The following is a 26,343-nucleotide window of genomic DNA, read 5'->3' as shown; positions in this document are numbered from 1 at the left end:
ACCGTGGTTAGTCACCGTAACTGGAGACAAGAATGCTTCGAAGGTGAACTATGCTTTTGAATCGGTTAGCTAAATTTTTTTATTTTCAAATATTTTTTCAAAGCGGTGGGAAGGGCGCTCCGATTCACGACTGGATCGCAGTTCGATCCTGAGACACGTTATTTCACGTGACTCGAGGTGATGTGGTAAAAAAGAGAGGTAAAAAAGAACGGCTTGGCTCTGCCCCTGGCATTGCTGAAGTCTATGGGCGACGGTAACCACTCACCATCGGCTGGGCCGTATACTCGTCTGTCTACAAAGGCAATTAAAAAAAAAAGAGATGACCGGTTTATCCCAAACAATTTTTGACTATACTCCTCATATACTGAAGATACAGAAAACTCAGAATCTCTGACGGTTGTGAACGATCAGTATTATCGATAGACGGCCTTCTTCTGAGCGAAGTAATAAAATTCGAAAATTTAAATTTGTCGATCGTGCTGTAGTATTATTGTTTCAGAAAAATTTTTACTGGTGGTAGGACCTCTTGTGAGTTCGCGCGGATAGGTACCACCGCCCTGCCTATTTCTGCCGTGAAGCAGTAATGCGTTTCGGTTTGAAGGGTGGGGCAGCCGTTGTAACTATACTGGGACTTTAGAACTTGTATCTCAAGGTGGGTGGCGCGTCTACGTTGTAGATGTCTATGGGTTCCAGTAACCACTTAACACCAGGTGGGCTGTGAGATCGTCTACATATCTAGGCAATAAAAAATAAATAAAAATAAAATCAGCATTTCTATAATCAGTTTTCGTTCACGAAAACGGATTAAAGTTAAACTGTAAATCCTTTAAAAAAATATTAAAGTTTAAAATGCAAATTACTGTACCGCGAGACTCATTGTTGGCATTCATACAAATTGGCCTGTCTAATGTGTATGTAAATTACACACCATTGTAGAAAATACGCTCGTTTGTATGAAAATGCTTTTGGAACCTAAAAATTTAGTGAGTGAACGCGGTTCAGCATAATTTCTAGCTAGCTAGCTAGCTAGCTAGTTTTTAATTGAAACTGTTTTTTCATATATTTGTATTAAAAGCGTTCGTATTTCATCGTACATTAAACCTTGCTATACAAATAATTTACTGGGGAATCCAGATGGTTTTCACTCGTTTGGCATTACGTGGTAGCTAAAGATGACTCGAACCATGTTTATTTACACTTTAGAACTAAGGCGATATGGCGAATACTAATATCCTACTCAATTTTATCACTATGCGGATCTAATGCTGGAGTACTGAACGAAGAAATTTTAATTTGAGTTCGTCTATCAAAAAACTACCCCACCACCTCTAAAATTAGGGCTGATTTCAAGTGACATCCTCTCAGCTATCAAAGTGTGAATGATAATATTATCGTTTCAGAACTAAAATTCCGCGCAATCAAAGAAAGCGTCGAGGAATAACGCTCGGGCGACTTGGCGTACTATGAATCTTGCTGGATCAGTAGCATCATACATTATTTGCCTGAACTTAACGATAGGTAGGTAGGTTTTAAGACTCATGTAGCTCAACAATATGCCTTCGAATCACGTAAATCGGACAGATATCTGTATAGGCTTATTATTATTATTTAATTTTTATTGCACTAAAAACTACACATTTTGTTAGTATTAGTGTTTTAATCTATGTTAGTAACTTAAAAACCTAACACATTAATATCCGACTTTTTATGACAATATATATTTTTTGAGTCTCTCTCAAGTGGCTGCTGCAAAGGCTCTTGCTCGATATGATGTTCAGAAGATACCTATATATAGAGAGAGATTTGTAATTGATCGATTTAGTTCATTGTACTCGTATCGATGCAAAATCAGCGACACGTTTTAAAAAAATTCAGTCATAATTATGAGTTTTCATTGATAATGTAACCATATAAAGTTATAAAGCAAAAAATATTATTTGTCAAGACGTGACTTTTGCGACATGAGTCACAAACCTGAGACACGCAAAGAATGGTCTTGAGTCAGCATCGTGCATCAAGGTATGTTAGCTTACGCCCACATTATGCCATCACATGTTTCACTAAACGAATCAGATAATTGAGATAACAATAACCTTTGAACGTGTCCAGTGCGATATATGAAGAAGAATAATAATATTTTAATTAAACAATCTGTAAGATACAATTATAAACAGCATATGTACGACTGCAAGTAATTGTAAATTGTTGCAGTCATAATTTCAACATCAGGATACAAGAGGTAACAATGAATACAGGTAAAAAGTAACAAAGAATCAGAAATGCATTGCATGAAGTAAATAATAATTATAATAATAAATAGAAATAAATATATAGCAATAAAGGCTACATAACTAATTATGAGTTTTAATAAAAGCTCAACTACTAATTAATAAAATATAGAAAAGAATAATTAAAAAAACACACACGTAAAATGCTATGCTAAATACAAATGCTAAAATTATGTTAAAATTTATGAAGTGTCTAGATGTGCAAGTGCGTGTGATAAGATAACAAAGAATCTTCGTGGGTATTATGGAATATGACTTCTCTATGAACCCTAACGTGCAGGATAGGTTCTAGAATACTGTTGCAAAGCTTTTATTGTGCATTTCGGCTTGAAGGGTTGGACAGCTGTAATGCACCTCAAGGTAAATTTCTTTTAAAATTCTTTTTTTTTGGTGGTGGTGGTAGGACCTCCTGTGAGTCCGCACGGGTAGGTACCACTGCCCTGCCTATTTCTGCCGTGAAGCAGTAATGCGCTTCGGTTTGAAGGGCGGGGCAGCCGTTGTAACTATACTTGAGACCTTCGAACTTATATCTCAAGGTGGATGGCGCATTTACGTTGTAGATGTCTATGGGCTCCAGTAACCACTTAACACCATGTGGGCTGTGAGCTCGTCCATCCATCTAAGCAATAAAAAAAATATTTATTGAAAATTACTGGTGGTTCGGAGGCCTTTCCAGTTTCACCAGGACAAGTGGGTGAATAAAGGCTCAGCCAGGAGGGGTGGAATTTGTTAACAACTGCCCGAGCGCCTCCGAAGGAGACCTAACAACTCAAGAGCAATTGCTTCGCGAATGAATCTACTACCGGATCGGAATCGCGACCCGCTGAGAAGATTCGGGGAGAAACTCAGCGGGCTGATGCACGGATTAGCTTGCACGTCGACCTCTTTGTCGAGTTCAACGAGCAGGTAAATTTCACGTTGTCATCACAAACTATGAGTTTTTTTTTATCTCTAAATGTCAGTTGACTTTATTCTCTGTATAAAGTGTAATTTGGTTTAGAGGCAGTTAGATGTAGATAAAACACGTATTGCAAAATGCTTTGTACGAAAAGTTTCGAGAGTAATTTATAATATTAATGTCCCTTTTTTTTCTTTTTAATTTTACGTACTTATTGTTATTGAAGGTAAATATATGGTGAGCTTCGTAAGTTATCACTGTTGCTTGCGGGCATCGACAATGAGTCACGTCATTACGGATCCTCCCGATCCATTAACGGTGCTTTTTGCTACCACAAGCACCGGTCACGTCCTCGTCGAACCCGTCGCTTGCGACGTAGGGCTCGACGAATAAATTAACCCACAGACACAGCGGACTCAGTGGGTCGCGTTTCCGATCCGGTGGTAGATTCTGCGAAGCCATACTCTTGCTAGGGCCAGTGTTAGCAACACTCCGGCTTGAGCCCTGTGAGCTCACCTACGTGTTAGGGCGAAGCTGAAATAGCCTCTCAAGGCTATCAGCATAGGTAGAGAAAAAAAAAAGACAATGAGAGAACCGTACAGCCTAACCGCTGCGTATAGCTTGGGAAACTTTATAATCCTCGTTTACAGAAAATATGAAAAGTTTGATTCTGGTCCGAGATTTTTGTTGGGTAATTTTGAAAATTCTAGTAGGTAACTACCCAATATTTTTTTTCTATATTTATGCTCAAATTCGTATTATAATGAGTTTTAAAGTTTTAAAGGTTACACAGACTTTGCTGACATACGAATAGCGACTTTGTTATTAGCTGCATAGAGAATATATTCTGCTACTAATCTACTTACCTGAGTTAGATCAGTTCCCAACGGTATCTATCGTAACTGGTAAAGTTTTGTACAAGCCAGTGACCTTTGACGACCATCGCCAATTTACATTTAATACGCTCGATTTAAAGACGCAAATTATTCGCGGTTCTGATTGCTGTCAGAGATATGTGATGCTGTTGATTAACATCCTTCTTCCTACGTCTTCACTTATGGTTTAAGAAGGAAGTGACTGAACTTCCTATATGTTAGAGCGGTAGATGGGATATGTAGAAGTCGAATCGATTAAACTCTCGCTTAGAGTGGAGAGCATAGTCGTTTCTCATCTACTGGAAGCCGGAGCAGCGGTACTAGGAAACTTATCGAGTTGAATCCCATTAGCTTTTCGAAACAAAGTTTTCATAATAGCTCTGATTATGTTGGTTATATACAAAGTCAAACCTCGATTTCAATTATCTTGAACCTCCTGTGAGGTTCCTGCGCCTAATGAGTTCGTGTTATATGTGGTACTCAGTGACCGACTCGGTCCCCTGCACATTCACCTGACGTCCGAATCCGGAGACAAAACCCGAGCAAGGTCCCGGAATTACCGCGGTCAACGCTAGAACCAAACGTACAGCTCATCCCAAAGATACCCAGCCGGCGCGATCGTCGGTGTGATAGACGACGACCCTACGTTAGACATTATGCCATGGCTGGATGTCAGGCTACCCAAGGCGATGTCGCTGGTGTTCTGGATTACCTTGCTGCCAGAACCACACAGCCAGGTCGGAAGTGCGGCACACAGCCAACCGGTCACTCCATAACCTCTACCGAGGGAAGGCCGCCTTCCTCAGGGGACGAAGCCATGTGAAAGCCCCTCTCCAGACCCAGGCTCGGCGGCGACAAATCGATGCGGAGAACGATGAGCTCCCCATCTCTCGTTTCGTAGCGCCCTTCTATAAGATAGTGGAGTCGCAGAGTTCAGCAGATCTGCTTACGCCCTAACTGTTCAGATTTTTCCTTAAACATATGTATATCTACATAATCATTCTAAATATATTTAATTCCTCGTATACACGGTACGCCTCACATGTACTACCGAAAAAAAGAGATTTATTTCAGTTTTATTTATTTAAAGCTTAAAGAACTCCCACGTTGATGAAAGCTTACTTACTGTATTCGGTTAACGGTTCTATTTCTAATAATACAAAGCTGCTGATGTTTTGTTCTGTTATACGTCAGACACAATCCTGAATGAATGTGGTAGAAAATTTACTTGACTACAATTGTTTTTATTTGAATATTTATTTTGATATATACCTACAGTTGTTTTATCTTAACGAAGCCCGATTGACCTTAAGTATGTATGCATATTAGTTCTGTTTTATTATCGCCCGACCTGCCCGGCGGATTTCTTGTTCTGCCTTGCGCCAAAATATTGCATCGCGTACTATCGACATGAAAAGCAGAACGGAGAAATCCTGTTCACAGTGAAGTGCGTATATAATGTTTATTATCAAAGGAACTAGCAAGTCGCACCGGCTTCGCAGGGATCCATTGCTGATTTAAAAAAAAAAGTAGTATTCAATTAATTTAGAATTCAGCACATCCATATTGATTATTTTTGCGGGTAATTCTGGTTGCGTGAAACTAAAACGTTCATTTAAATCATAAATGGCAATTTTACGTCAATAATCTACACTGAACGCCGAATGTGGCTGACAAATTTTTGAGTGATTCGACAAGAATAGCTTCGCAAAAGTACGCTCTTTTTATTTTTAAAGGAAAAATTGTGACTATAAGTCAACTATAGGAAATAGAGCCATATCTCTATATTTCTTTTTTATCTATTTTTTTTTTTCGGAACAGAGTTTAGTTGTGATTGGTAATACGTGTTTCTAATTATGCATTGTTAGCTTTAATGTCATCAAGCGACTGCAAATCTATCTATCTATTACTCAAGAAAAAGCATAAATTCACATTAAATCCTCAAAGACCGAACTGTGATTTAAATATAAAAAATATAGTAAATAAATATGATTTTTTATAGACTGATGAAATGAATTTTAAGTCTAACTACCTAATTATTTATTGCATTTTATTTTTCAAAGCAACTATGAACTTGCTAACGCTACTTCCAGTATACTCATAGCTACAAGTATAGCCAAACATACTAAATAATATATACATATCATGTATACATACTGTCTGCATTATCTACGTAGAATCATGTACATTTAAAAAAAAAATACATTTTTGTTTCTTAATACCATTGAATTCCAGATGACAGATAAGATAACTTACTTTCTCAATTTGTGTTCAAGATCAACGGCAATTGAGAAGTGATAACACCTAAACCAAATGAAAATTTGCGAATCGGGAAACCAAAATCGTCCTCATTAATTTCCTTTTAAATTATTACCAATAAATGTATTCACTTGAAACAGATATAAATAAGACAAATTACGTAAATCAAAAATAACTGAGATAAGAAGATCAGAGGTCCAAAGAATAACAGATTTGCTACATCTTATCGCAATTTAAACAGAAGGACACGTTCTCTAGTAGACTACAAAATATGTAGACATTATTTCAATTAATTTCGATTTAGATCTAGTGCTTACTCATAAATTATTTTAAATAAACAATGAAATAATGATGTTATTATATCTATTGTGTCTGTCTATTTATGACATTGACGGTAAAATTATGTTAATAATTCCCGAGTACGGTTAAATCGACCGGATAGTTGTACTTACCTTTATATTTATTTATACTAATATTATAATATAAAGGGGAAAAATTTGTTTGTTTGTTTGTATTGAATAGGCTCCGAAACTAAAATAAATATTATTTTTTCGACAAAAAACGGCGAAAACCTATTTGTACTCCTAATAAAACAACGTCAAATGTCGTTGAAATTTTCGTTAAAGACCCGAGCGCAGCCGGAGCGGGCCGCTTGTTTACTATATTTCCTCTATGCGTGTGTTTGTCACTGAACTCCTAAGCGGTTGGAACGATTTGAAATTTTTTTTTGTATGCGTTTGGGTGGCACCCTGGATGGTTTAGATTCACAAATCAGCCCGGCAGATGGCATTGCAGTCGGTATCCAGGTTATTTATCTTACCTAGAAATAATTTATATGGGAAAAACAACGTTTGTCGGGTCAGCTAGTTAGAGTATAAAAATATATAAAAAATATAAAAATACAACGAAGCATCAATATTTAAATCATGAATAATTGTTACGTAAATAACGTATTTTTAACACAAATCATTTCGAGATGGTCCGTGAGAATAAATTACACTTTTTAATGTGACACATTTAAGCTGGTGACCGTTGGTTGAGTCATTTGAAGAATTTGAAACCTAAAGATCTCCAAGCATTCACATTTTAGCGTAATCGATGAGGCATCGAATTTGGAGACATTGCTTTGGTAAATTCTAAGAAGAATTTTGAGGATAATTTACTAATAATATTTATGTTCGAAATTTATTCGATATTATATTATTACATTTTTTTTTTATTAAATTAACGAACGATTTCAAACGCAATAAACGGATATTATAATAACGGACAATAATTACAACATTAATATTATAGAATTTTAAGGTTCAAGTCAATATTTTGTATAAAATTATGGATTTCGATACATTTCATAAATTCCTTAAAAAAGTTAATACCATTATCAAATGTAACTCGCGATTATCAACTTTACGTTGAGTATCGAATGATGCGTCGTCTGTGCCGGTGTTCGAATTCCGCAGGAAGGTACCAAATTTTCTAATACACCGTTCATTAAAATAATTCAATTAACACGCGTACACAAATTAATACTATTATTAAGAAAGGATATCGTTTAATAAAAATCAAAACAGCAAAAGCTATGATTTTCGTAATTACTCGTGGAAAAGCATCATGTGAGCCATAACCGGTAGCTATCATCCTGCCAATTTCGGACATATTTTTATTTTTTTTAACGAAGAAATGAAAGCCTATTATTATTGAAAATTTATTCAATCAACTTTAGTTTTCGTGGAGGAATTATTTTCAGTCCTCTCACTTTTTCTCATATTTTTCTTTACCTATTTGCTGGTAGCCTAAGAGGCTATTTCAGCCAGCCCGTTCGGGTAGGTGAGCTCACGGTCTCAACCCGAGAGAATTTGCTAACAATAGCCCTAGCAAGAGTAGTGCTTCGCAGAATCTACCACCGGATCGGAATCGCGACCCACTGAGAAGATCCGGCGAGAAACTCAGTGGGCTGTGTCTATGGGTTAGTTCCCTCGTCGAACTCTTGATGACGGTGACCGGTGCTTGAGAGATCTAAAAGCACCGAGAGGGAATCGGAATAGTTTGAGAGCAGTAATCAAATATTTTTAAAAGCATTTTTCTGGTTTAAAATGTTTTTTATATTTGATTTTAGATTACGTCCTAAACTTTAAGTTAGCGATCTAGGACAATGGAGTACTGTAACATAATGTTTCCGAGAACGCCATATTGATATTAAAATTCTAAATAGTTAAGAACCAACACATTATTTAATAAAACAGCGATTTCTTTGTTTGTTATCTCACAAGATATTCATGTCATGCGGTGACAACGTCGGCTTACAAAAACCGCAGCGTAATTAGTTCAAAGTCATAAAACTTTAACCTCAACAAAGCAATACATTCATTATTCGTATCATATTTAAAAAAATAAATAGAATATTTGTATGAATCTTTTTTAAGTGAAAATAATTTAAAAAGGAAATAATTTAAAACTTGTTCGATCAAATGGTTATCGAATTTCAATAAGTCTATTTCATTAATTTCTTGAGTTCATAATACCGTTTCCTTCATAAAATTTGCTTTCACAACAAATAAAGGCTGTTATAAAAAATGGATATAAAATATTGTTTTTTCGACGACTTGTAATACTTAAAACTAATAAAACTCTTGTACTTAATCATAAATTAATTATTTTTTTATTTAAATTGTATATTTTAGAGTAGGTACTTTTTTAAATTAAAAAACTCACAATTTAGCAATATTTCAAACAATTTTAAACATTTTGTTGCTGTTTATATGTAATTTCGTAGTAGGGCGTATCGGTTTGAAGGATGCGGCAATCGTTGTACTGTTAAAACTGAGATTTGCAACTCATGTCTTAAAGTAAGTGGCGGTACTTACGTTGCTGATGTCTATGGGCCCCGGTAACCACTCAACATCAGGTGAGTTCGTTCACGTATCTAATTACATATTATAGTATTGAAATAGTTTCGTTAATACGTAAAACTTTTACACTATTCGACCTTGTGAATCCCGGGTAAGCCCCGTGAGGACATAAATCAGCCACACGTTTGTATTCTCTTGATAAAACCATCCCTACATAAAGTGATGTTGAAAAATATATGTCTGTAAATACCGGTCTTTACACCATTATTAAATAAATTGAAGCTATAATTCTAGACAATGGAGGAACAGAATTATAAAGTTATAGTGTACAAGGCACAGAGTCCTTGACAACTTGATTTACCTATAGAACCATGATACGAAGGCTAAGCTTCAGAGAAAAATGGTAATAAGCGCTTATACGTAATAAGGGCAGTAAAAAAGGGCAGTATTTGAATTGTATTTTTTGACTTGTTTTTTCTTTTATTGTAAATATTTTTATTTATTTAAAAAAAAGAAAATATTTGAGAAAAAACAAAAAAAAAAACAAACCCGCTGAGTTTGTTTCGCCGGTTCTTCTCAGGACTGTGGCTTTTTTTGGAACCGGTGGTAGAGTTAACATTGTTATTTGTATTTTGACATTCAACAAGTGTGTCATACTGACATCTAAGTTGAAATAAATGATTTTGAATTTGAATTGAATTTGAAAGAAATAACTAAGTTCTGTAAATACTAAGTGACGTCACGAACAAAAACTAGATAAACAGGTAATTTGCGCTAAAACGGAGCACGTGCTCTGTTAGTTTAAGGGTCGAATTTCTCTAGAGACTTCAGAGCTATCGGGTTGAGTTCGGGTTGTGTAAGTCAAATTAATGTTCATCTAAATCGGACGTACATGTGAAAATTTGGTTATAATGTTTAAATTACCTGTATAAGAATTATTGAACAAATTTTACGAATAATTACAGATTCCTATTCAGATTTGGTTTTTCAATTTTCGGATGTAAGGCAGTTAGCTATCTTAATGTCTCGAAGTGCATGGCGTTACTCAAAAGATGTCCATGGGCTCCAAAAACCACTTAATAACAAGACGTGCTTGAGTTCTTCGGCCCAAAAATAGCGTAATCTAAAATCCTATAAGAAATGTTACGTTCTATCGCTTATATAAAAGCCACATACGGAATCTTTTTGGACGTTTTAAGTTGAACAAATTGTCCATGAAATATAAAATTGCAATAAGGCAACAGTAATCGAAAAAGTAACGGTACCGGTCAAAGTGAACTGCCGAAAAAGCGTAGCGGATACGGATACCATAAACGATAGTATGCTGTATGGGTGTGGTAAAATGTTAGAGCAATGAACTTTGGACTATCAATTACGGACGGGATCTGGGATTGCCAGGTTAAAAATGTAACATAAATTATAGAAGTTCAAGCTGAATCGTACAAATGGTGTCATATAGACAGATGCCAATCGGAACTAAGCTTAGAGAGTCAAGAATGCTTTAAGAAATAAAATGTTTATATTAAACTCAATAAGTAAAGATAGATCGAATATTTTGCTTGAATGGCAAATTCCACTCGATTTAAATAATATTGTCTTTAGTTTCGATTTTTTAAATGACTACTTTCGTTCGTAATACACGAAAGATATTCGATTCATTGGCCTAAGGTGTCAAGGATTATGGGTGAATTCTGATTGCTCTGGGAACACTAGTTTAAATATGTATCACACTCTTCATAAATTAACCTGTTTTCTCACACTGTGTACAAACATTTTTTTAATGTCTACTAATGGTAATAAACCTATAGGCCACTAGTGAGTAAGTATAGTCTCTGATGCATGCCAGAAACTCCAAGCCGCTACCTCAAACACATTTCAAATCGTAATTCAAAAAAGACATGTTCTTAACGTTCAGACAATACTGGGTCTCTGACATAGACGACTTAGTCATTTAATCTGGATATTGTTTAAAAAAAATCCGGAACTCCGGTTACATTTCGAAGTTTGGTATCCCGAACGGGATGTTGCCGGATCACATAAATAGACGGGTATCTACTAACAGGGATTCTCCAAAGATTGTACATGACAATGGCGTCGAGATTGATCCGAATACCATTGTGTTTTATTCAATTACATTATTGACGTTCGGGTACCGTATTTTACCCTCGTTTTGGATCTACTTTACAGAATTTAATTTTGAATTGGGCATGTTCTAAGTCATTAGGACGTGTTCATTTAAATTTCATAATGTCAACTTTGATAGGATATCATATTGAAACTCAATAAGCGAACGTTAATGGGGCATGTTTTTGGGATATTCGTGCATTGCTTAACTTTAATTTAATAGTCAATGATAATTGGATTAAGGTGTCTTATTGAAATCAATAATATCCTTGCCATGTTGTCGCTGAAAAAATTTTTGGGTAAAAAACATTTAAAAACGGTGGTACCACTACTAATTACCTACCTATCTACTATTTTAAATTGACCGTTGCGAACGTCCAAAGATTAAATTACTTGACGAGTACATTCGTGTGTACTCGTAGTAGTGGTAATGCAATGATCATTGGACGAACTAAACGGTGCACACATATATCGTCAATTAAACCTAATTGTTTTCATTCGACTAACAAACGATGCTATGCGGGTAGACTAAAGACGCCATCGGGAATTTTAAGCATCATTTGAAAATGTTTAAAACCAACGTAAAAACGTAAATGGCGATTTTGAAATTTTAGGTCGATGTCTCAATTGTATTACAATAACTGCTTTTCTTATGTTTGCTTATGTTTGCTTCGCGATATCTGTGAGCAGGACGATAATGCTAACTATCATCCCATGCGTATCTCCAACATTGTCTCTGTTGTGCTTACAAAAACAATTTTAGCTAAATTTTTATTGTGATCTCACGCACTCAATCTCGTCTGCCTAAATAGAGGAAGCTACAAGATTATTTTTTTATAGTGATAATTTACCAGCACATGGAATGAAACTCTTGGATACTTAATTACTAGGAGCAGAATTGCAAAACTTTATGAACATTACAGAAAAAAAAATAAAAAAATCTTCGAATAACTCGCAGGCCATTAATATTTAAATTAGAATCTCAAATTACTCGGAATAGCGCTTTCGTAGGAACGGCGTGCCTTTTAAATTTCCCTAAAAATACGTAATTTTCGCGTTTAAAATGACCAGGTTTGTCACTGTTAGCTGATTATTGGCAGTAAAATGGCCACGTTAACCGTTGGCGCGAACATTGTTAGCATTTATGACCATGTAGCTTATCTATATTTAAAACCCATTTTTCTACAGCCAAAATGAGACTTAGAGCGTCTCACACGATAAAAATAATAGTATTTCGAATTACGTAGTATATAATAAAAACATACTGATTTCGGCGCCCAGTGTTCTTGTGTCAAAGCACACAAAAAATTAAGTAAATATATGCCTAACATATGTTTACATACGACCGTTTTCACGATAAAGCCGATAAAGACATTACATACTCAAATTCAAACACGAAGCATTGATAAATTTATGTGCCTAATTACTAAAAAAAATTTATTGCTTAGATGGGTGGACGAGCTCACAGCCCACCTAGTGTTAAGTGGTCACTGGAGCCCATATACATCTACAACGTATAAAGATACAAGTTAACACAGGTTCAACGATCTAAGTTCTAAGATCTCAGTATAGCTACAACGGCTGCCCTACCCTTCAAACCGAAACGCATTACTGCTTCACGGCAGAAATAGTCTGGGTGGTGGTACCTACCCGCGCGGACTCACAAGAGATCCTACCACCAGTATGATAAGGCTTATTGTAAACTAGCAAGGGAAACTACAATCCAGTGCAGTTTTGACCACCAAGCGATTATGCGTTACGGTTTGAACCCTTAACCCTTAAAATTAAGACAACCTTTATTAGATCACGATTAAGTGAGCTTTCAACGTCTTGTCTCAATGTAAGCATTCATATTGTGATTGGCTATGAGGTCTGCTTCCAAACTATGTGAGTGTCAAGCTCGTATGACCTGGTACTCTTATAAAACAAAATAAAAATGGAACATTCATTAAACACATTTATCAAAATCGAAATACTAAGATGTACCGAAATACCGAGAATAATATGTTATTTTCTAAATTAAGCCTCAAGATACGGACCACACATCATAACTGACTCACACGACTTCACTATTGTTTTAAAGTTAAAATACTCATTATTATGAAAATATTATTCTCGTTAACACTATATCATTCTGTCGTTGAATAGCTATCAATTTTGAACTTTATTGCGTTATGTGGAGGTAGTTTCTGCTACACAAGAATACGTAATGCTCGTGTAATATTTTTTCTTGTTAATCCCAATCGAAAAACAGCCGTTATTACTGATATTAATCTAAAGACAATAATATTAATTTTTTTATTGCTTAGATAGATGGACGAGCTCACAGCCCACCTGGTATTAAGTGGTTCCTGGAGCTCATAGACGTTTACGATGTGAATGCGCCACCCACCTTCAAGTCGAAACGTATTACTGCTTCACGGCAGAAATAGTGGTACCTACCCGTGCGGACTCAAAAGAGGTCCTACCACCAATAAAAAAATATTATATATTATAAATATTCCTAATCTACATTATTTTAGCACTCTAGGCAATGTAACCCTCTTGAACCAGATGACGCACGTGGCCAAAGGTTTTGTTTGACGCGGTGGACCTCAACTGGTTGTCTTAACTTTAGATTACGGGTTCACTAATTTAAATATCTCTGTAAATCATATAACTTGCTAAAATGAAATATATTTATCCTTTACGATAGAAATATTATTTTTAATTGTTTTTGAAAATGTTTTTTGAATTCATATTCAGATTGTATTTCCAAGATGTTAGATATCGATAACACATATAAATTATATGGCAGATAATATTGTAAAACAAAACAAAAATTCACAATTTATTTTAGGATAGTGATAACGTCTTAAAAACACAAGGCTAATTCACGCTAAGCTGAAAGCTAAAAAACTAATTCTGTAAAATAAATAAAACATTGATCTAACTATTAACGAAAATAATAGTCACTGTATATAAATAAATAAATGAAATGTAATTATAGTTGAACATTATGACGTGCATAAAAGACTAAAATATTTTTACTTATTTGTAAACAAATTTCACGGGACAGCGACATGCGGCAATGTTATCTTAGAAATAGTTCACTGAACCCGTCGAAACTTGCATAATATGTAAAAACATGAAAATGAAACGATGTTTTGCGGCTGAAATAAACCCAAAGGCATGCATTACACCGATGGCCAGGTAGAGCTGTCTAACAACACACATAAATATAGCTTTACATAAAACATATACGTTAAACATTAGAACTATACATAAGCCCTCTTATTTCCGTATTCTGAGTGTTTTTTTTTATTGCTTATATGGGTGGACGAGCTCACAGCCCACCTGATGTTAAGTGGTTACTGGAGCCCATAGACATCTACAACGTAAAGGCGCCGCTCACCTTGAGATATAAGTTCTAATGTCTCAGTATAGTTACAACGGCTGCCCCACCCTTCAAACCGAAACGCATTACTGCTTCACGGCAGAAATAGGCAGGGTGGTGGTACCTACCCGTGTGGACTCACAAGAGGTCCTACCACCAGTAATTAGTGATTACATAAATACCGTAATAGGTGCCATTTTGTCATAATTAGTCACGTATTATCTAAAGGTTGCGACCTTGAATGTTCATCTTCTTTCGTAATTGATTATAATACAATAAATAAAGTTTACTGTTAACTGTCTATTATTTACTGATAATGATTTGATAGTAGTAACGCGGCGGTTATTAACAAATAAACTTATTTATCATATACGTTATAAGGATATTATTTAGTATGTTTTAGATAAATATGTGTACGATTTAAAAACACTTGATAAGGTTACAGTTTCTAATTCTTTTTTGCTGTTATGTGTTTTGGAATAACACAAATTCGACGACTGGTGGTAGGACTTCTTGTGAGTCCGCGCGGGTAGGTACCACCACCCTGCCTATTTCTGCCGTGAAGCAGTAATGCGTTTCGGTTTGAAGGGTGGGGCACCTGTTGTAACTATACTTGAGACTTTAGAACTTATATCTCAAGGTAGATGGCGCATTTACGTCGTAGATGTCTATGGGCTCCAGTAACCACTTAACACCAGGTGGACTGTGAGCTCGTCCATCCATCTAAGCAATAAAAAAAAACCAGGCGGGCTGTGAGCTCGTCCACCCATCTAAGCAATAAAAAAAAACCAGGTGGGCTGTGAGCTCGTCCATCCATCTAAGCATTAAAAAAAAACCAGGTGGGCTGTGAGCTCATCCATCCATCTAAGCAATAAAAAAAAACCAGGTGGGCTGTGAGCTCGTCCATCCATCTAAGCAATAAAAAAAAAACCAGGTGGGCTGTGAGCTCGTCCACCCATCAAAGCAATAAAAAAAAACCAGGTGGGCTGTGAGTTCGTCCACCCATCTACGAGGGCGGCACTGAAAATTTCGGGAATTAACGAAGTGACACAACATTACTATTTAAAAATGTATTTATTGCTTTTCGAAGTATTCTCCGCGAAATTTGACACATTTCTCCATACGATGGAACCAATCATCGAAGCACCCATTCCATTCGGAAGTTGGGGTCTCCAAAATGGCCGTTTTGTAGGCGTCCACAGCTTCTTCAGGTGATGTAAATCTCTGTCCACGCAATTTATTCTTTATTTTAGGGAAAGTATAGAAATCATTAGGGCTTAGGTCGGGGCTGTACGGCAGATGGTCTAATAATTCTATGTTTTCTTGCTCTAAAAACTCTTTTGTTCTGTGCGCGGTGTGAGAACTCGCATTGTCGTGATGGAGGATGATGCGGCGGTTGCAGTTCTCTTTACGGAGTTCAAAAACGACCTGTGGCAAACAAATGCTAGCATACCATTCTGCATTAACCGTTCTTTGTCCCTCAAGAGGAATAGTCGTAACATGGCCGGTTTTGGAGACAAACGTGGCCACCATTTTTTTTGCAACACTTCGTGAAAGAACAATTTTTGTTGGCTTTAACTCATTTTCGAACACCCAAACTCGTGACTGGTTTTTTGTTTCGGGTTCGTACGCGTATATCCAGGATTCGTCACCTGATACAATGTTGTATACAGTATTTGAGGATCCTGCGTGGAATCTTTCGAGAGTTCTGACGCACCAAGTAACGCGAGCCGCTTTTTGCTCTTCACAGAGCGAATGCGGTATCCATCGGGAAAACAACTTTTTCACACCTAATTGTTCATGCAAGATTATTTGTATTTGACTCATGCCAATGTCTAAAGTTGCCTGAATTTCGCGGTATGTCACATGTCGATCTTCCTCAATCAGCTTACGCACAGCATCAACGTTTTCTTGGGTGACTGCAGTTTTTAGACGACCTTGACGGGGATCATCACTGAGCTTGACACGTCCACGTTGAAACTCAGCAAACCAGCGATAAATTGTGGTTTTGGATGGGGCTTCATCACCAAATGCAGAAATCATCCGGTCAACACACTGTTTTTGTGTTAAACCACTTCGAAAGTCATAATAAATCATCGCTCTTGAATTTTCTCGAGTCAATTCCATTTTCTCAACGACTAAACAAGTTTGACAAAACCTCGTGACAAGACCGAGAATCTTTTTTTAAATAAATAAATGGTATTCGATTTTTAAAACCAAGGAGTTTTCAATTAAAAAGATTTTAATAGGACAGGAACAGTGGAAATATTCCATTCCCGATACTTTTAGTGCAGCCTAGTAAGCAATAAAAAAAAACAGGTGGGTTGTGAGCTCGTCCACCCATCTAAGCAATAAAAAAAAGATTGTTAATTTAATCTAAATTGAAATTTTCTTTTCCACGAAACTAAATTCGAATGAACGTATTCGATTTAACCGTCTAAACTAAAATACAAAACGAATATACGATTTGTTATGTAAACAGCGAACGTTCACAAACAAAGCGAACTGTCATTGAAATAACCAATAAACAATTGTTTTACAGCGATTTCTCTTTCATTTCTGATGTACTTACCGATTTTTCCCCGATATCATTTTCAAGTAGATACATATTTACATGATCAAGTTGAAAAACAATATTGATGATTTAATAGTATTCAAAAACACTTGCGGACATTGAAAACGGAATGCACGACTGTGCCAATCGTGGTCCGATAAAAATACTAGCAATTGCATTGCAGCGTTGTTATACGAGTAGACTATGTGAAGCGCCCGTATGCAGGAGTGGCGTGTTTGCACTTCATAAGTGTGAAGGGATTAGGGGCGGTTCAGATAGAAGATAAGATTTTTGCGATTAAAACACTGCTTATTTATTTAAAGAGGGTTATTTGTTTTTTCACAGTTCTGATACAGAGAGAGAGACAGAGAGACAGAGAGAGAGCGAAAACGACAGAGAGAGAATATAATTTATTATACACCAAAACAAAATTAATAATGAAAAACAGTCAACAATTTTATTTCATTAAATACGTATATACTATTAGAGTCTAATAATAGTTTGAATTAATAAATATTCATATATAAAATATATTATTGTCATATATTTTAATTTATATATACATAATAATTTTCAATTATTTGAGGGTATTTTCTTCGACGTTACATTCTAAACATAGCGCTCGTGCCATTTTATAATACTATGGTTGGCACACAACAGGCTTCATTATTTCCCGCTAGCAAGGGATTGTAGGTGTCACTACGTTGATCAGTGAAGATCTAATGCCGATTTCACCTGATTTATTAATCGTCTAGATGAGCTACCGCGGGGTCTGATCCTCTCCACTCTAATCTACACGACAAGTCGTTCTAGAGAATCAGGAATCTTGTCGGAAAACTGATCGGAAAATTTTCATGGGGAGACTTTTCAATTGATCTGATAGATGCTCTCTCATGTATAGTTTAGTCCATTCCAAAGGTACGTATTGGATTATTTTTCAGAATACTAACAATGATTTTAGTAATAAACCGACGTAACAAACAGATACACTATTCAATAATGAGTAACATTCTCAAATTTATTTCAGACTGAGAAACCGCAAGTTTTCCTGTTTTAGTGCACAAGTGCTTCAAAATTGTTATTAGCTAATGGTTTTAATATGTTTAATGGCTGTGCACTCGATGCGGTAACTTTTATTAGAAAAAAATCAATATTTTGTACTTGACAACAATGTCGAGTGCAATCGTGACCGTAAATAGATTCGTTATTACTTTATATTATTATGTCATAAACACAAACATTTATTGGTCATGGGGTGTGTGGTGAGCCCGCGACGATACGTACCATAGTTTCACCTATTTCTGCCACGATTTACATGTGTGATAATTCACCCAATGACATCTAAAGGTGGACATTAAAATCAGGTGGACTATTTGCTCATATTAGCTCATCTCCCTAACTTATTAACCACCGAAACTTTAAACTTAATAGTTGTAGTGATATGCGTATTGATTTTTTTCATCTGTTTTATTGAAAACTAGCGGCCCGCTCCGGCTCCGCTCGGGTCTTTAACAAAAATTTCAATGACGTTTATTTTTTTTAAATAAAAGAACACTTATTGCGGCATAACTATATGCTGTCGCGACACTTTTTGTAATTAATAATGCGTTCTACAAAGTCGTCTATACTAATATTATAAAGAGGAAAGATTTGTTTGTTTGTTTGTTTCGAATAGGCTCCGAAACTACTGGACCGATTTGAAAAATTATTTTTCCATTAGAAGCCGAAATTGTTCCTGATGAACATAGGCTACTTTTTTATTTATTTTTTTATTTTATTTTTTTGGTTTCATGTGTGTTTTAATGTTTCCGAAGCGAAGCGAGGGCGGGTCGCTAGTAGTACATAATTTTATTCTATCATCAATAGTTTTCGCAGGGCACGCGATGGAAAGAATGTTTTAGGTATTTTTTTTACACCTTTGGTTATATTATTGGAGTTTTAGTAAGGAACCCTAATTTTTTTCAAAAAAGATTATAGCCTATGTCACTCGGGAATAGTGTAGCTTCCAAACAGTGAAAGAATTTTTCAAATCGGTTCAGTAGTTTCGGAGCCTATTCAATATAAACAAACAAACAAATCTTTTCTCTTTATAATATTAGTGTAGAAGTATAGATTAAAATACAGCTAACAAACGTGGTACAACTTGAAATCTCCACCGATTAATAATAGATCAGTTAAAATGACATCTTTATGCTATTACAAATGGAATCATTAAGTATTGTTCGAAAATTTTAAGTATTTTTTTTATCTTTAATTCTTTAATGTCGACGATGTGGTTAATTATAGGAAGTAATTGCATCAGTATCTGTTTGTTCAGCCACTTTGTCGTATTTAAATAATAACTTGGATAGTTTTATAGAATTTATTAAACGTAACTTTTTAGAGACAAACAATCTGTATAAATTTTGCAGCAGTAATGGAGGGAAAAATGCAATGACACAGATTATACCTATAAAATAGATTACCCAACTCAACAGTATCTTTTAATATCATTCAACGAGTTGAATTCTTTTAGTTTTATGTGTGGTGGAAGCTACCATACAAATTCTGAAAAATCCGCATAGCGCTCAAAATTTTTCCAGACAAGTTTTCATATACTATAGAAATTCTTAACAACAACAAGACGGAACAAGACTAAATTATGGCCTTAACAAAGTTTTGATAGTATAAAATGTGAATTTAAAAACGTTATGTTAATATTTGGAGGTCACTCGCCACCTGTGTGCTAAGTGCGAGTTTTTTTTTTACTTCTCGATCGCGTAAAAGTTAACTCGAATTTGTATGGAGTTCGAACGTTTTCATACGTTTGCCGCTAGGAGCGCTGTTCCAACACCACATTGAGATAACTTTAACTCGATCGAGAAATTGAAAAACTGGTAAGCACACCGGGCACACTACGTCTCCGCTTTCATTTTCCACTTCTTGAGTTCTTTATTCAAGGCAAACGATATCTGTATGGAATGCCATCGTCTAATGAAGAAAATTCCTTATAATGTGAATTAGGATGTAATATGAACCGGCATTGGCAAGTAGCATTATGATTTAGATGGATAGGGAATTCACTTAGTTTGGTTGATCTATTCAGTAGTATATGTCCAATCACCACTCCACGATTGTGCTGGATTAAAACTTGCAAACCAAATATCATGCCATTCTAATAGTTCTCATTGAATTAGGTATGACCATACGAATCATAAGGATTGCAATTGACAGATTTCTCCTAAAGTTATAAGTCAGATGTCCAATTAGCGTATTTGACCTGTTGCTTCCTAGTTCTATAATTAATTTAACTAAATAAACAAGCAAGCAAATGGTCACCAGAAATCATTCGTCACCCTCCGTATTAGCCAGACCTTGCTCCAAAAGACTACAATTTTTTTCGTGATTTGGACAATTTTCTACGTAATAAAAAGTTTTCTTCCCAGGAGGCAGTACAAAATGCTTTCATACAGTTTGTAGAATTTAGATCACCAGATTTCTATCGCAAAGGCATAAATGACCTTCCTATTAGATGGCAGCAATGTATAGATAATAATGGTAGATATTTTGATTAAATAAATTTAAATTTTTCAGTACAAATCGGCAATTTCATACTTTAACTCCTAATATTAAAATGTTTCCTCTTTGCTTGTATCTTTAATAACAGCAAATACCCCACTTAAGAGGAAATAATTTTGTCAACACACCGCCGAAATTAAATTTATAATAACGTAGGTAACAAAGATGGGTAGGTTACTAAATATATCTCGCTCTCTTTCGCGCACCTGCAACTACTAAAGGTGACGTCATGAGCTTTATTGCACATCCTTTTTATTATTTTGTCTGTCACCTCCATCACACGAAGTGTCTTTTATGTTAGCATTTTTTTACTAACGTATTTAACGTAGATGCAGTGAAATATTATTGTTATAATCGACGTATTATATATTTCCTAATAGCGGTAAACAAAAAAAAAATTGATTGTCTAAGAAAAACAGATTTTTATATTACTAATATGCAATGCACACAAATAATCGGAAATAAGTCCGCATTGTCACTTAATACCGACATATACCGTACAAAATTTTACAGTCGCGGACCAGACACGGTTTTAATTTTGTCTTAGCACTGTTTCAATTCAAACGAAGGATATCCTGCTTACGCTGTATTTTTTTTTAAAAAAGTAATTTTCTCTTTATGTGTTACCAATTTTTTTAAAAGTATCTATGGTGTGAAAACTTCGATCAAAAAGAATTCTTCTGAGTCTGTTTTTTTTTTATTTAAGTGGGTGGTTGAAGCATTTAAGCAGTTAAACTTAATATTGAATGTTTAAATTAGCTTAAAACTTACCGTTTTGTAACTTTGTTGATTTAAAAATCCAAAATGCTTATTATCCCTTCTGTTTACTCCAATTTATTTTATTAATTCCTTTCGGCAAGCACAATAACACGTAATAAAATGACACCAACATAAAAATAACGTTTATAAACGCGTTTTTTGGGTGTACTTAATTAAACATTTTAAATTTCGATTTATTTGTTTTTAATTCGCGGCAATTTTATTGCTTACGCACGTCTTAACCGTTCGACCGCGTGTGTCATACTAAAATACTGACATAACAGAACGGTAAAACCTCGTACAATGCGCTTACGCATTGTCAATAAAATTGTACGAACAAAACGTTCTAAGTTAACCTTCAAAGGAATTTGATACCCAAAATCGTTCACATAAGATTTACTTTTCTATGCAGCTTTTAACTAAGAGGCTAGCCTGGGGTGTGACTCATTCATCTGTCACAGCTGGCCTCGTCATTCATAAGTAACTTAACAACCTGTTCTGGCCACTATCACGCCAACCTAAAGCATAAATTTGCATACATTAGCTAAATTACCTGTTTCGTGCTTTGTTAGTTTCGCTTGTTAGGTTGCATATTTTCTTGCTGTTTCAAATTTCGCAAAGATGACCAATTCTAGTTATCTACAAGTAATTATTTGAACAATATTTTTAAGTACTTTGGTTACTACTTATTGCTTAGATGTGTGGACAAGCTCACAGCCCACCTGGTGTTAAGTGGTTACTGGAGCCCATAGACATCCACAGCGTAAATGCGCCACCCAGCTTGAGATACAAGTTCTAAGGTCTCAAGTATAATTACAACGGCTGGCTCACCCTTCAAACGCATTACTGCTTCACGGTAGAAATAGGCAGGGTGGTGGTACCTACCCGCGCGGACTCACAAGAGGTTCTACCACCAGTAAGATTCAAATACTTATGCAAGATTCAAGAAATTGTAATGATAATTAATAAAATCCATTTAGAAGTTTAATATTCCTATTTGTTGTAGCGCTGTGGTAACAAGTTCCTGTTACACTGGGATTTTAGTGGCAAACAAGTAAGTACTAGCCACAGGAAGCGAATGTGAGTATGTAAGCCACTTTCTATTTTTATTTATTTGTTGGTATAACAGTACAATATTTATAGGTATAGGTACAACGTTCAAGATAAGCGCAAGATAAGCAAACAAAACCAAACCAGTTTCTTAATTTTTACCACTTAATTTGAAATCATCTGTTTTCTTATTGGCAGAACCTACAGCTGTCCTGAATGGCACATTAAATGCTTACCGGAGTTCAGTTGGATACTCTATTTTTTGGGATAAGCCCCATTCAACCCTTCAAATCTATACGAATGATAGATTTCCGATAAAAATATGTTTAATGGAGATAAGGCCCTATACCTAATTTATAGCTCAAATACCCAAATAATCACTAAGTAAATATTTAGGTAGATTAGGTAAGTAAATGATTTAGGATTCACCGGAAGGCTCCGGCACATATCCTAATAAAAAAACATGTGTGGTTGTGTGGCGTCGTGGGACACCGGATAGAAACGAAGTTCCTTATTATAAAAAAAAACATTAGTTTTAAGTTCTATTCGAGGTATAAAGAAAATAATTATTCGGGTATACATTTGTTATGATGACTTTTTATTGATAAAAATAAAAATAATCGCAAGGGTCAACTATTCGGTAGTGCAATGAAGCAGCCTCGCCCTGGGGGAGCCGCCTGCATGGTCACGGTATGCCCTACGTTAGGTAAGTATGATTTAGCAAGAGAAATACGAGAACGTCTATCAACTGTGTAATATCTCGTCACCGCAATTCAGGAATTGTTGAATTTACGTGCAGCGACATCTTTTGATAACAAACGAAATAGAAAAAAATCTTACGTTACGGACGTTTTTTTCCGGTTAAGGTACCTCTCCGCATCGTCCCATAAGGAACCTCGTTCCAAAACAGCCTAACAAATTTTTAACGTATAAGATCCCATTTCAACTAAAAAATGTTGCTATTTTATAGCATGAACCTTTAACAACACTAAGAGTAGCACTAAGATAGACGTCAGGGCAATTTGCTTAAACTTCGCGTATTAAGGTGTAGACAGTCGAACTTAACAGGGAACGAGAAAAGTAATTAAATTTCAAGGACTAATTAGTAAGTTAAGCGAACCTTAACGACCGACACGGGAGCCGCGTGTGAACGTAATATAATTTTAAATGCTTCGACTAACGTGCGAAGGGCACATAATTATACATTTTCATTTTGTTCGATATGAAATGTTTGTGCGAGATTAAACCGAAAAACATGCGACCCAACGGCATCATCTTTTTCTCTCAATCTAGAAATAAAAAGATGTGTGGTGTCGTGGGACACCGGATAGGAACGAAGTTCCATATCAAAAAAAAGGAATTACGACAAAAATCGCGCGGTGAAATATCGCTGTGTGGAAAACAAGGCCTTATTCCACGGACTTTTTCTTACGGTTTTTACTATCACATTTTTTTCAGTTCGGTCGCGCAGCAAAATCCCTGTCTCCTCGAAGCCTGCCGTAAGGAACTTCATTCCAATAAGCCTATCATTCTGTGCGTAACTTCATTTACATTAATATACATTTTTTTTGTCCCGTGAAAATCACCGGACTTCAGCCCTCCACTGGTGATGGAGGGCGGGGCATGTCGGAGTCGAACCAACTAAAACATCCTGTCGCTCAACAACCAGCATCCAAACCTCGCATGAGACAGAACTCATGAAAAGGCAAAGGGGGAAAGTGAAGCGCTTAGTGCGGAGCACATCTCTCCCATCACCCTCCCCCTCGGGATGCCGGACCGGCGGTCGTTGGTACCACGACCACCAGCCCTCTCGGTCGGCAGACTATCCGATACAAACGTATTAGTGTTTTTAAATGATCAATGATAATTTGCACAATACTATCTACGTTTTAAATTAAGCCAGTAACTGGAAACGATACATCATCTCTAAATGTCCAATGAAAAATCATGTGTGCAAATCATACGCGGTAGAAATGAAAGCATCAATAATATTGTTTCATTCTTTAGCAGGCTAAAAATCCTACAATATGTTTGTAACTTTATTTTGTGTCAGTTTTTTGGTCCTTCGACTTTCAAATGACAACCGTGCTAAATATATTTTCACTGCAAAAAAACCTCGCACTTATAATATCATTGTGCACATAAATAACTTTGTTCCAAATTAGAATGTTAATAATTGTTTATTACATAAAATATTTATTATTTGTCTAAGTACTGTAGAAAGAAATCAATCTATTGAAACTAGGCATAAAAATTGATTGGTTACGGCAATCAATAAATCAATCTTTAGACATTTCTTGGTTCAATCATTCTCAAGAATGGTCTCAATAAAAGTGGCGGAAAATTAGAGTCAATAATTATTTTATTAGACCCAAAGCTATGCCCAGTGATTTTGTGCAATTTCCCCTCACCCGAGCACTTTTTCTATCTAATCTTTTCTTTTCTATCTAAGTTGAGAGCCTTGAGAGGCTATTTCAGCGTAACCCTGACTAGTAGGTGAGCTCTCGGAACTCAAACCTGGAAAAAATCACATAAAAATTACACCTGGTGTAGGACCTGGTGGTAGGACCTTTTGTGAGTCCGCGCGGGTAGGTAACACCACCCTGTCTATTTCTGCCGTGAAGCAGTAATACGTTTCGGTTTGAAGGGCGGGGCAGCCGTTGTAACTATACTGAGATCTTAGAACTTATATCCCAAGCTGGGTGGCGGTATCTGAGCCATAAAAAAAAACTGGTCAAATATATTAAAAAATACACATAAAATGATACACATCAAACCCAGTTAAATAAAGATTAGTGCTTCCAATAACTTTTTTATTGAACCTCTATTTCATTCACGGTTTTCTTAACGAATTAAAATATTTGATAGTTAATATTATTCAATACTTGTTATAAGTTCGTTACGTAAACTATTACCAACATTGTTTTGTTTGAACTTTGGATACCCTGAGGTTTTGTTGTGTACATAAGTTCACTCGGGTGTGTTCCGGTGCGGTTTGCTACAGTTATTATTATATGTAATGAGTAGTAAATAGTCACTATTATGTTGGATTTATCATGAGAGTGTTAGGGCATATCGGGAACCCGAACTGTTGGGTATTAACATCCTGCCTATGTCTGACGCGAAGTAATCATGCGTTTTAGTTTGAAGCGGATGGCGGTATGATATGCGTGGGGTCCAATAACCACTCAATACTAGGTCAGCTGTAAGATCCTCAACCCAACGACCCGACCACTGGATAAAATCTTTTTTTTGCTCCTCTATTTATCTTTACTACCTATATAATGGAAATTTAACGTAATTGCACTTCAATCAACACGATCGATTTACACACATACCAAGGACCGATGATGATAATACATACAATAATCTATATACATATTAATATGTAAAGCAAAAATTTTGTGCCCCTTTTTATGATAATTGCGCGGACGGAGAACTATGAAATTTCCTACACTTATAGAGAATATAGAGAAGGAGTGCAGAATGTATTTTTTTTAATTATGCATAAAAATACATTGGCTCATACACGCAAACTCTTTTGTTTATTGTCAAAATTTTGTTATTGTATAAAGTCTGTGGTCAAGTCGAGAATAGATTAATATTATTTGTCTATAGTGTAGTCTTGGCGACTTTTGTGATTAGGAGTATAATAAATTTACTTTGATAATAGAACCACATAATAATTTTCAAACTTATAATTTCAATTAATTATAGTCGAATTTCGACTACTGCGGGACCACTAGTTATATT

At 35.7% G+C, this 26,343-nt stretch overlaps 1 protein-coding gene across 3 annotated transcripts in view; it reads right to left on the bottom strand.

The window, feature by feature from the left end:
* Positions 1 to 21,819, bottom strand: part of LOC101744412 (G-protein coupled receptor moody) — a 52,430-nt gene extending 30,611 nt beyond the window's left edge. For all 3 annotated transcript variants that reach the window (XM_062673732.1, XM_062673731.1, XM_038017249.2), the window contains exon 1: positions 21,553 to 21,819. The gene's annotated coding sequence lies outside the window, so the exon portion shown is untranslated. The remainder of the gene's footprint in view (positions 1 to 21,552) is intronic.
* Between the last annotated feature and the right edge of the window lie 4,524 nt (positions 21,820 to 26,343).

The sequence above is a fragment of the Bombyx mori genome, chromosome 18 (assembly GCF_030269925.1).
Source record: "Bombyx mori chromosome 18, ASM3026992v2".
In the NCBI taxonomy this organism is placed as follows: Eukaryota; Metazoa; Arthropoda; class Insecta; order Lepidoptera; family Bombycidae; genus Bombyx; species Bombyx mori.
This window is presented reverse-complemented; position numbering and strand designations above follow the sequence as displayed.